Source organism: Hirundo rustica, chromosome 6 (genome assembly GCF_015227805.2).
Source record: "Hirundo rustica isolate bHirRus1 chromosome 6, bHirRus1.pri.v3, whole genome shotgun sequence".
NCBI classification, from domain to species: Eukaryota; Metazoa; Chordata; class Aves; order Passeriformes; family Hirundinidae; genus Hirundo; species Hirundo rustica.
This window is the reverse complement of record NC_053455.1, coordinates 5,816,054-5,827,907: the sequence shown is the minus strand read 5'-3', so window position 1 is coordinate 5,827,907 and position 11,854 is coordinate 5,816,054.

The window sequence follows — 11,854 nt, the reverse complement described above, 5'->3', positions numbered from 1 at the left end:
GAAGTATAGCAAGCCACAACTGCAATCAGCTTTTCTTTCCTTTCCACACACACACATTGCCCGTGCTGGGATGCAGCCTTGCTCCTGCAGCACGGCCAGAACACAATCTCAGAGGAGGCAGCGTGCTTTAAATCCCCCTGTACCTCCACAATTCTCAAATGCATGTCTGCAGACATCTTTTCCTGACATTGCACCCTTAGGTGTGCTGCATAAAATGGACTGTCATCCTTCAGGAGGGGGAAACACAATCCCAGCTCCAAAGCAAGGGAGCACTGTGATTTTGCTTATCTACCCTAAACAAGATTTGACATATCAAGTGCTAAAAGCCCCTTGCCTCTGCATTGTGAGGGAGGTTCTTATCTCCTCCGTGCCACTGAAACACGAGCTGGGGGGCAGCTCTCTGCTGAGCTGGTTTTGGGGGGCTTTCACCAACATTTTCCAAACCCGTTCAACTTTCCCACCGTCTCAGGACCGGTCCCCAGATAGAAGTATTTAGTGTGGCAGCTGCTTCCTGAGACATTTGGCCTCCTGAATGCATTCCTCTGGGACTGGGAAAAGGATTTGGAGGAAGCTGGAGGTAGTTCCCTTTCCAGCATTTTGTGGCCAGCCTCCTTTCCTCTCCTGCAGCTCTGTCAGTGGGGATCCTCGGATTAGAGGGAAAGAGAAATCCCTGTCAGCTTAAGAAACTGGGAAAGAGCAGGGGCTCAGATCAGACACAGAGCTCCAACTTGCATTTGTGTGAGGGCAAATTTAGTCAGGAAACTTTTAAATACCCAATTGCTGTCAGAGGGAGGGCAGAACCTTTGATTTTTAGTAGGAAGATTCAGAATTCATTAGTAGGAATGAAGGCAAAGGTTCACCTGGGGAAACAAAAAGCTTGTCTGGAAAATGACAGGGTCCTTTATTTAGAATTTATCCTGCCTTGTACACTCCTGTCTATTATTTCACATTGTCACGTGCTGGTTTGGATAGCTGCTGGCCTGACTCACACAACATCTTGAGATCACCTTCAATCCAAGCAGCAGAAATTTGTGCTACTGCAGCTGTGGATACAACCTGACTGCTACCTATGCCTAGGAACAGGCAGGATTTCCTTCCAACCTCTCCATACTTTCCAGGTGAAATCACCGAATCCCTGCTGGGGATTACGTACAGGATGGATCACAGAGAAGTAGATTTTTGTCCATAGTTGTTATGTCTCCTTATTCTTGTCTGGCAAATGTATACTCTCGCCTTTGTTTGTCACCTTTCCTGCTCTTACACTTGTAAATGCTCCCCACAAGTTAAAAATGTTCCTGAAGTGACTGGTCAAATATATAAAACAGATGCACCATTGCATCTTGGGATGAATTAATTCTGTCTGTGTGTGAGCAGGAGTATAAACGTATGGGTAGGTCAGGGAATACATCGGACTAAGCACACCAGGTGATTTTTAAATCTCTGGATCTTATTCCTTTGTGTCTGATTTTCTTCCCTCGTAGGTAGAGGTGGAATCAAGCATGGACATTTTAAGAGGTAATCCCACGTCAAGCATTTCATTTTAATTTAAGTCAAGACAAGGCCAAGGTGTATTCAACATTTTCATTTTGTTTTTGCCTGTGGTTTGAAGTAAAACTTAAAGAACGGTCAAATTAGCAAGAATTTTCTTCTGAATTAGCAAGGCAAGGAGCCAGCTCTGCAGGGCTTCTTTCAGAGCAGTTCCTGGAGCCTTCCCTATCAGCAGACAGCACAAACACTGACGGGGACTGGTAGGTGTAAATGAGGTTACCTCACACGCCGCGGCGGATGCTCCATGTGGAGCTCCAGGTTCCCTCCGTGTATTTCGAACAGCAGTTCTTTGTCTGGGAGCTGGACAAACCTGGCCCCGAGTCTCAAGTGTCAAGGCTGCACGAGTTTTATGGCAAGGCTCAGATCTTCCTGGCTGCATATTCACCCTGCACTGAGAGGCAGTGGACGCCGCTGTTTTGAGAAGACAAGAGCTCAAATAATTCAATTTTCATCCCTTAAAACCTGCATTAGATGTTCACGTCCTCCACAGACAGTGCTTCGTGGTAGAAATATTAACACAGTCACCACCAGACTAGAATTAATGGCAAAGGCTCTGGCTGGTGAAGGAAGTTCTGCATTATCATATGACCATCTAGAACTCCAGATGAGACAATTGGACCATCTAGAACTCCAGATGAGACAATTGGACCATTTAGAACTCCAGATGAGACAATTGGATCACTGAATCTAAGTTGAGGTACCATATGCTAACCTGCCATCAGTGTTTCCAAAAATTCAAAGCCGCGTACTTAGGACAAAGAGCCACTAGCCATGGACCACAGGTTGCTTTCACGTCACCTGTTTTATTACCTTCAGAAGGACAAGCGTTGAAATAAGTTATGTGACTTGGCTCTCAAGGGAACTGAACTCATTACCTGATACCTTCTTACACAGCCTTGGGCACGGGAAACTCAGATCCACCAGGTGCAGTCAGTCCATTTAAGTCAATGGAAATTGTCACTGAGCCACCTTGAGGCGTTTCAGGTTTTCAGTTGTAGGTGACCCAGTTTTCAGCCTGCAAAATTCCCTGTTTGTTTATTAGCTGTGGTCTGTTTTGTGGGAAGACTGTGAGGAAGGAGGGATATTTTGATGTGTTTTAGGTATGTTTTGCTCACATGTTACACTGATGAGGACAGAATAAACATCCAGAAAAGTAAAAATAGCCATGCTCAACAGGCAAGATTTCATCCTCTCTGTTTATACTGTTTCTTCTGTCCTCTGTGTTAAAAAGGAGATTTGGTGGGGCCAAATCCAGTTGATTTTCTCATTGCTTACTGTATGGTTGTGTGTAAATATCCAGATTCATGCAATCTAAAATAATGCATTAATGCCCTTATAGAAATTCAGCCCTTCTACTTTTCTAAGCTGCCTGCTAAAAGAAACCCAACAGGGTCAATCTCAGGTATAACAGATTCTTCTTTTAGGCTTGAACAATAAAATAGTTGGTGGTCCCTAAAGCTACTGCCTCTAAAACATTCCTGGGTTTTATTAGGATAACCCATAAGTCTGGGAAGTCCCACCCTAAGAGCAGCAGCAGCTTTTGTTCAGAAAATACAAGTTTCTGCTTGTACAATGTTGGACTCAAGGGTGTCTGAACTATGAATGGGTGGCTAAGGGTGTAATAGGCAGCAGGTTTCAGACTTTTACAAGGAGAGGGGGAAAAGGCAGCCCTACATTGTGGTGCTGATGTTTAACACTACCTGGAAGAGGAAAGGGCTTCATCCAGCTCCTGGTGAACATGGGCAGGTCCTCGATGGGTATTGAAGCTCCACTGGCCCCCAGGGCGCTGTGCTGATTTCCTTTCCCAGGTCTGGCCATGACACACCATAGGTTATCTTTAAGAAATCAGAGAATGCACGAATTTCCTTAGCAATCTTTTCTGTGGAGCCATGTGCAGAGCTAAAAGAGAATCCCTGAGATACACGGCCGTTTATCCCACTGCAAAGGACCATGGAGTTCCTCTTCTTTCCAAAACACCTGGAAAATAATGCCATGGGTCACTGTTTCTATAAAACTGCATTTCTTCTTGGTTTATTATTGCTGACTGATCTCATGAGCTGACTTTCCAGAGGAGCACATGTGAATTTATTTACAAATGTGCCAATTATATTAATAGAAGCTGCAATGACTCATCAGTATGTGTTGCTAAAAATCCTTCCTCATCTCATCTTCACAGGGAGATTTCTGCTCCATGTGAATTTCCTCAGCTTACCTTGCTAGAAGTTCACACATCACTGCTCTCTTGGGAAGAAAATTCACTTTTCTTTCTGACCTGGCATCCTGGTGACTGGACCTGCAGCACCTTGGCTTTGTGGCATGAATCCTATTTGGGATTCAAATCCCAGCAATCTTCCTGGCAGAGAGCAGCTGGCTCCTTGTTCAGTGATGCTTGAAGGCCCCACACACATAAGCAATATCATACAAATTTATATTTTGCACTAGACAAAAGACTCTTTTGCTGTATCACAACATTTTTGTAAGAACTGGTGTGTCTCCTAACACTTTTATACTTCATATAGAGAATATTGTTAATTAATAGTTTTTCTCTATTCTTGTTTTGCTGTTTCACATAGCTCCCACCTCTTGGTTTTTTCCCAATCTTCCTGCCTTCCTCTTTCTCAATCAGTATTTCTCCCTGATCTCTCTCCTCATGGCCTCGCTTTTCCAAAATAGATATCCAGCCACAATCAGACTGAACCTGATAACCTGACAGTGTTTGTATACATGCAAGATTAGGCAAAATGCTCAGTATAACCTCAGTAAACACCTGCAGGTAGGAGGGCAGCATGGCTCAGAACTCATCCTGACCTTTACAAAACTGCTCCGAAATGGCCCAGCACAGCTTCCAAGGAGGGCTTTTGAAAATCCCACTGCAATATCTTAAACTACTGATCTACGGTTCAGAAATTATTCCCCAAAAATGCTGTTCTTCTCCAAGTACTTGATTGATGCTGTTGGTTTCTAGGTCAGAGTCCAGAAAGGAGGCTCCACCTCATGAGGACAATGGCTTCACAATTTAGACACTGAGTCAATCCAAGTGAGACAGAACTGGAATAGATAAGGCATTTTGCATTAAATTGTCTTGACAGTTGTATTTTAGATGTGCACCCCTGTGGCCCGCTGATTCAGTGCCCTCTTTTTAGCTCAGTATCTGCAGGTAACCATAGAGGGCAAGAACAATACTTCTCAAATTATTTTTGGGAAGAACTCCTCGATTAGAGCTAATAAAAGTCAACTGTATGGTACACCACAAGCAATTTTTTGATGCTACTACTTCTAACAGAATATTTGAGACAATTTTACTTTCTTGTAGAAGTGAATCAAAGGAACAAGAGTGCTCTCTGCACTAAAGAACTGTTAATCATGTCAGATAAAAATAATGATTTTTTCCACTTCTGTAGTGGTGCAAAGGGGCAGGTAAGGGTGTGAATTGAAGAAAATAAAGGGTGTAAGTGTTTCAATCCAGGACCATCATGGAGCAGAGCCATGGAGGCTGGGAGACCATAAGCATTTTCCCTCAAGATCTCAGAGGTCACATCACAGAGCTGAGCTCCCTGAGCTGAACCCAAGTCCCAAGCCAGTGCTTTATCCATCCTCCCACTCACCCAGGTAGCCTCAGAGGTCCAAATTCTGCCCTGGGGTACATGTTGGCCTCATTAACTTACTCTGAATAAGAGCTGTGGGCAGAACTTAGCCCACAGCAAGCAAGATTTATGGACTGAAAATGGCACATACTTTGCTTTTTGTTCAGCAAGAAAGAAAAAAGAAAAAAGCTTGAAACAAGCCGAGCAAAGTAAATGAGTCAGGACTGCATATTTTTCATTCTGAAAACAAGAAAATATATATGCATGAACATAAAAAACGCAGGTGCCCAAGTGCTGCACTGGCCTCCTAAATCTGCTATAAAGCACCAACAGCTAGGTTATACCTGTTATGTCTCCAGACAGATACATAAATTAATGTTGGGGTTTTTTTTAGCAGGAGAAAACCATCTTAAATAAACTATTTTTTTTTTTTAATCTTTTTCCCTAAGGCCCTTTGTCCCTTGTACTTGAATTAAATGTGTATAGGTGCCACGCTCTTTGAACATAAAACTGCACAGCAGCTTATTCTCAACAGAGAAAAGCAAAGCTTTGGTTATGCTGCATTCCTAATAATTTTTGCAGTTTATGGAAAACTCCCATAAACAGGGTACAACACAGTGAGCTTTCTCTGCTAATATGCTGTCTAGACTCCTTAAAATATGAGTTCTCCCTGCCTACTGTGTATCATGGCTTAAACTTTTGACCTTGTTTCTGTTCCCTTTGACCACTTCGTAGGTTTTGACCCTTTTCAAGTATTTAATACCCAAATGGCAGGTCACCAGAGTTGCTGGGGCTATTAGGACTCTTAAAACCTGTCTTTTATTGTGAAGCTGAGAAAGCTGGCCGCAATCTTAACACAAAAAGTCGGAAAATATCTTCCCCCTTCACACAGCCCTCGACAGACGGCACCTTCCTGGGCTGGGTGACATTGATCTGCGGTAGAAGTGACAGCAGGCTCTTCTCTAACACCAGCACATACGTGCTGGAAGGGGCAGAGGGCTCGTCATGGAACCACACAAACACTGGGGCATTGCTAATGCATGCCTTTGATTTCTGTTTATGGCCCCCAAGTTGAGTGATCTGTCTTGTTGGCACCAACCTGACTATTTTTAAATGATGCGGCAGCTGGCTCAACACATACTTCAAAGATTTATGTTCCTGTCTCAAAGCCCTCTCGCTGAAAGGGGAACTCTGGAGTAGCTTCCACTCAGTGCACACACAGGGACAGTTGACACGCATTATCCCAGGCCACCACAGCATGGATTTTAACCAAGAGAAAGCAGGGAGTTATATGAGGGAAGACAAATACAGAACAAAAGAAGCAATAGTGGAATATTTGATGGTTTACAGACCTTGAAGTTCCTGAATTATAGCTCATAACTCTGGACTTCTCAAGCTGCAGAGTCAGATAAACTCCTGATGAACATAAAGTGCAGGAAATCATCCCTTCCTATGAATGGAAATACAGAAATGGAGTTAATTCCTGCAACAGCAGAAGCACACGGACAGACACACATCCACATGGACTTAGATGTGCTAATGCTTCAGTAACACAGTAAAAGATCACTCTGCAGATGAGTCTAACCAGGTATCAGTTGATGAGGGATATCCAGGAGCACCCGTGTCAGGTGCAGAACTGCAGGATATTTCAGCTAAGCTCTCACATGTTGGCACTAACAATTACTAGAGACACTCTTTTGCAGGGAGGCTTTTAATATTTGGCCTGCAATGCCTCTCCATTATGAACAGGCTGAATGAAATCCTGTGGTTAACAGTCATTCCAGAAGTGGCTGACCAGCCTTGCCTTCACAGAGGTCTAGAAATATAAAGATCCACAAGGGAATATTTTTCACTGCTGGCTAGAAAAATGTATGTAATTCCAGGCACTGTTCTCCTGGCTAACCCAAGGTGGCCACTCAAATGAACTACAGACCTGAAAAAGCACCAACAAGTGTCCCTACCCAGGAAGCCACCCTGGATCAATCCGTGTGTTTGAGCCCATTGTGATGGACAAGTTGGAGATGTGAATCCCAGGAGAATCCCATCCCTGTGGATGGTGGGAGTAGTGATGGAGGTGATGCTGTTCTGCTGCTAACAGCCACAAATTCCCTGAGTTCATTGCAGCTCTGACACTGCAAGAGAGGACCTGCTTGCCCCAAAAACCTGAAGGAAGAGAAATAATGATCCCTTCCGACTCCTGTGTGGGGTTAGCTGCGATTCCACTGCGCCTGTTAAAAGTAATTGTGTTCCCTTATGTTAAACCTTTACCTGGAGAGCAGGAACTGTGAAATCCTGGCAAGCAGACCCCTTCTCCCCATCACCACACAGCTGAACTTGCAATCCTGACTTCAAGAGAGCTGCCCAGACTGTGATGCAAATCCCTGAGCAGGACCCACCTGGGATGTGCAGTCTCCCATCTCATCTCTCAATCCTCCCTGCAGGACAGGGGAGGATCTCTCCATCCAGTTTAGAGCTCCTTCCATGGTGGGGCACAGCATCCTGAGTTCAGAAATTCCATTTGCCGTGGAGGTAGCACTATAAATTCCTCTAATTTAGCTCCTTCAGCTGCACTCTGAGCTGTTTCCTGTGCTGTCTGATTCGCTGTCCTAAAACAAATTGCTTTTAAAAGAGCTATTTTGTTAAAGTGTCCAAAATCCACTGGTGTTCAAATGCTTGGATTATGGAAGTATTTTAACAGTGTAAAAGTTTATGCACGGGGAACATATATTTGGGGAGATTTTTTTCTCCCTCTGTCAGTCTCATTGTAAGGTTGGTATTGAACTCATTTTGACCTCTTTCTCAACAGGAGAAGGACCAGAATTACATCCAGCCCATCATCCTTCCTCTGGGCTGGAGCAAACTCCTCTCTGGCTTCAGAGCAAGACAGTAATTCCATAAAACTCATTATAAATATGTGTATACATGGATGCACAGACAAACACACATATTTGTCATCCATATGTCTCTCTCTCAGCTTCATTCAGGCTTAAACTAAAATCCTTCTAATCTGCATCAGGCACAGTAAATGTTGCTCCAGTGATATCTCAGTGCTTCCTTGCCTCTAATGTTTTTAGGTAATATTAGGAAAAGCTTTTGAGGACAACAGGAATCTTTCTGTCATCCCTCTGGGTTTCAGATCAGGACCTGAAATCTTGGTCTAAGCCAAAACCTCCATGTTCACCCTTCTCTTTTTTCTCTGATTTTCCCACTTCTGACACAATTCTCTGCCTTTCTTACAACATCTGGTAGAGTTTTTTAATGCATCTATATCTGAGGGATGATTAGACACATGACTTTTAAATAGCTTAAAATATTTTGACATCTCCCAACCTACTCCTAAATCTTACAGATGGGTAAAATTATCTACCAAGATTTGCTCAATGGGTCTCACTCTAGTGTTTTCTTGTCCCTAAATGTGCAAAACAATTATGTGAAATGGGAAAAAAAAAAAAAAAGTTTAAATTATAATTAAATTCAATTAAAGCTTAAATTTTATGGTGCTGAGCCAAGGAGGTAAGTTCAGCTAAACATTTTGTCAGTGTGTAACAAACCAAATTTGTGTAAGGAATTAATATTCTCCATACATCTTGATGTTCTTGTGTGCATTTTTCCTTTTAAATCCCAAGGGCCAACACAGCAGTGATACAGATTTCAGGCATGTATTGAATAAGATCACACCATAATATTGATACATTTATAATAGTCTTCATATGGAAAAATTCTAGCAAGTTCAAATGATTCACCAAGGTTTTGCTTAGGTATTCGTGTCTGAACCAGAAACTCTCCAGAGGGTCATTTGCTCGTTTGATAAATCAGAAAAGAACATATTTTTATACAAGTATTTTAATACAGGAAATATGAGTCTAGTCAGTATCTTTCCAAATACACGTGTCTGAGTGGTTTTTGATTTGAAATGCTGCTTAATGTCTTTTAAAGTACCATTTAAACAACTTCACATGAGCAACTACCAATCAATATGTCTCCCATTCTCCTAACACTAAAAGACCAACGCTAAATAAATGGGTTTTTAGAATCACATATAATGAATAAACCAAAAAGGAAGTGGAAGAAGAAGAAAAGAAAACAGCAACAAAGCCTTATTTAGAATATGTATTATCCCAAAAATGTAAATGGCCACCTCTAGTTTGGCTTTCTAATGGAGAAGAAGTGACATGAAATTGGGCAATTACTGACCTTTTCCTGAGGTATGACTCAGTCTGCTGTGTTTTTGGAGGGCTGGTAGTAATGGCACTGGGAGGACTGGGCAGTGTCCAGACAGGCCAAAAGCAACAGATTTATGACATTAAAAAGGGTGTAGCCAGAGAGTAACTTGTAACAAATGCATCTAAAAATGAGCTGTAAAGAAATGATGGATGATAGCAGAGAGCAGGCCCCCAGGAAACGCTGGGGTTTGAAAGCTCCCATTGAACTCTGGTTTAATCCTGGTTTGAGTGGAGCCAGCAGAGGGAGAGGAGGCTTTTCACAGAAACCATATTTTTATATTGCATTGTGCAGAGTAATTCAGACGGAGTCCCAAACACATCAACAGAGGAAAGGGAAGACAAGGCTGCTTTGCCAAACCTGCACAAGCTGAACTTGCAGAGCTTTCCTTTTAGAAGAAATAAAATCTAAGCCTTTTGGTAGCGTGGTGTAGCAGAAGGATTTCTGAATCCATCTGTGGGAGGTCTGTAGTGCAGAAAGTGGAAGGGAGTAGCCGTTCCAGGTTTTGGATGCTGAGATTTGTGCACCACTGTGCTGATCAAAGACTGGAGGAAATGATGGACACACACTTAAACAACTCAGACTGTTCTGCTCATCTGTCAGCATTTTCTCTGGGTCCTATCTACTGACCATCTCTTCTAAATTCTCACCATTCTCTCCTGAAATCACTAAATTTCTTGCATCCAGAACTTCTCCTGGCAGGGATTTCACAGCTCTGTTACTTTCATGTGAAGAAAAACTTCCTATCGTTTTTAACCTGGATTTTACAAGCTCCTTATCATGGCCACTTGTTCTTGTGCTGAAAAAAATCACAGAATGGTTTGGGTTGGAAGGGACTTTAAACATCACCAGTTTCCACCCCCCAGTGATGAGCAGGGACACCTTTCTTCAAGCCCCATCCAGCCTTGTCTCGAACTCTTCCAGGGAAAAGACAGTGAACAGTGTATCCCTGCTTATCCTTCCTTATCATTTGTGGTATTCTAGATCTCTGTTGTACCCCCACTCCCAATCTGTCCTTTTCCAGATTCAATCATGTCTTATATGGAAGTTATTCCAAACCTTTGATCACCCTTTTAACCTTTTTTAGAACCTTTTCCAGTTTACTACATGCTTTATTTTTCAGATGAGGGGCCAGAACAACATATGTTATTTGGGGTGTGGATGACCCATAGCTATAGAAAGGGATGAAATGATTTTTGTTTTGCTTTCTATTTCTTTCCTAATGATTCCTAACATTCAATTTACTTTTTTTTTCTTTTTTTTTTTTTTTTTCTTTTTTTTTTTCTGGTGGATTTTGAGCCCTGAACTGATGTTTTCATTCAAGACTCACTTCTTAGTCACAATAGTCAGCTCAGAGCCCATCATTTTATAATGAATCTGGGGGTTGTTTCTTCCCACATGCACTACTTTCTGTTTATATAGACTGAATTTCATCTGTCATTTTATTGCCCAGTCACTCAGCCTCATAAGGACCTTCTGCAACTCTTCACCCTTCACAATCCCCACTGTTAAAAGCCGACAGGAAGCCTGTGGCTCCTTTTGCTCAGGGAAGGTGAGCAGGGACTGGGCACTGCAGGGAGACTCATCCTTGGGCAAAGCTGGCTGGATTAGCTGTCTCTAGACTTCCCTCAGGACAAACTGGGGGATGCTCAGAGCCTTCAGGCAAAGGAGGAGATTTCCCAGCACTCCTCCATGGAATTCTCCGCAGCCTCCTCCTAAACGGGGGCTGCCTGAAAGCGTGGGTACATGAGGATGGGGAGGAGCGAGGCAGGCTTGCCCTGCACAGCTGCACATGGTGCTGCGAGTTACACTGGCTATGGTACAGCCACACGTCTGCTAATGTCAGCTCATAAAAGGAAAAAAAAAAAAAAAAAAAAAAAAAAAAAAAAAAAAAAAAAAAAAGGAAAATAAAAGAAAAAAAAAGAAAAGAAACCGCCTTCGGTTTAAAGTTTGCCCCCTCTGCACCACCACCACCCCCCCTTTTTCCCCCTCTCTCTGCTTCAAAAGAAAGACAGGTTTGAGTCTGACTCTGAAGCACCCTCTGCTACAGTATGTGCCATTTACTTTAGTAAGGCTGATTAAGTCATGCATTTACAAGTAGACCTTCCATCAGAGCTAATTTAAAGCAGATGTTCGGGGTTCCACAGCCAGGGAGGCATCAATCTGAGAATTGCAAGGGTCTCTGTAAGAGCACTGTTTTTACTGCACTTTATTGAGCACTGGGAGGAGGTTAATTGGTGTAAAAGTTTAATTTCAAATAAGGATCCCCTTTTAAAGTTGCATATATGCATATACTTTTTATGGAGCGTTATATTACAAAGTCAAAGCGGGGGAGAAAAATCATCCAAAAACATTTCAGGATCAAAGACACCCAACCTGTCAACTGCTAAGATATTTTTATGAGGAAATAGGACTCACATTTTCTCCAGAAGACGCAGAGAGAAGTAAGAAGTGGAAAAATATTTAACTAGATTCCATGGCATATTAGAAGAAGGAGGAAA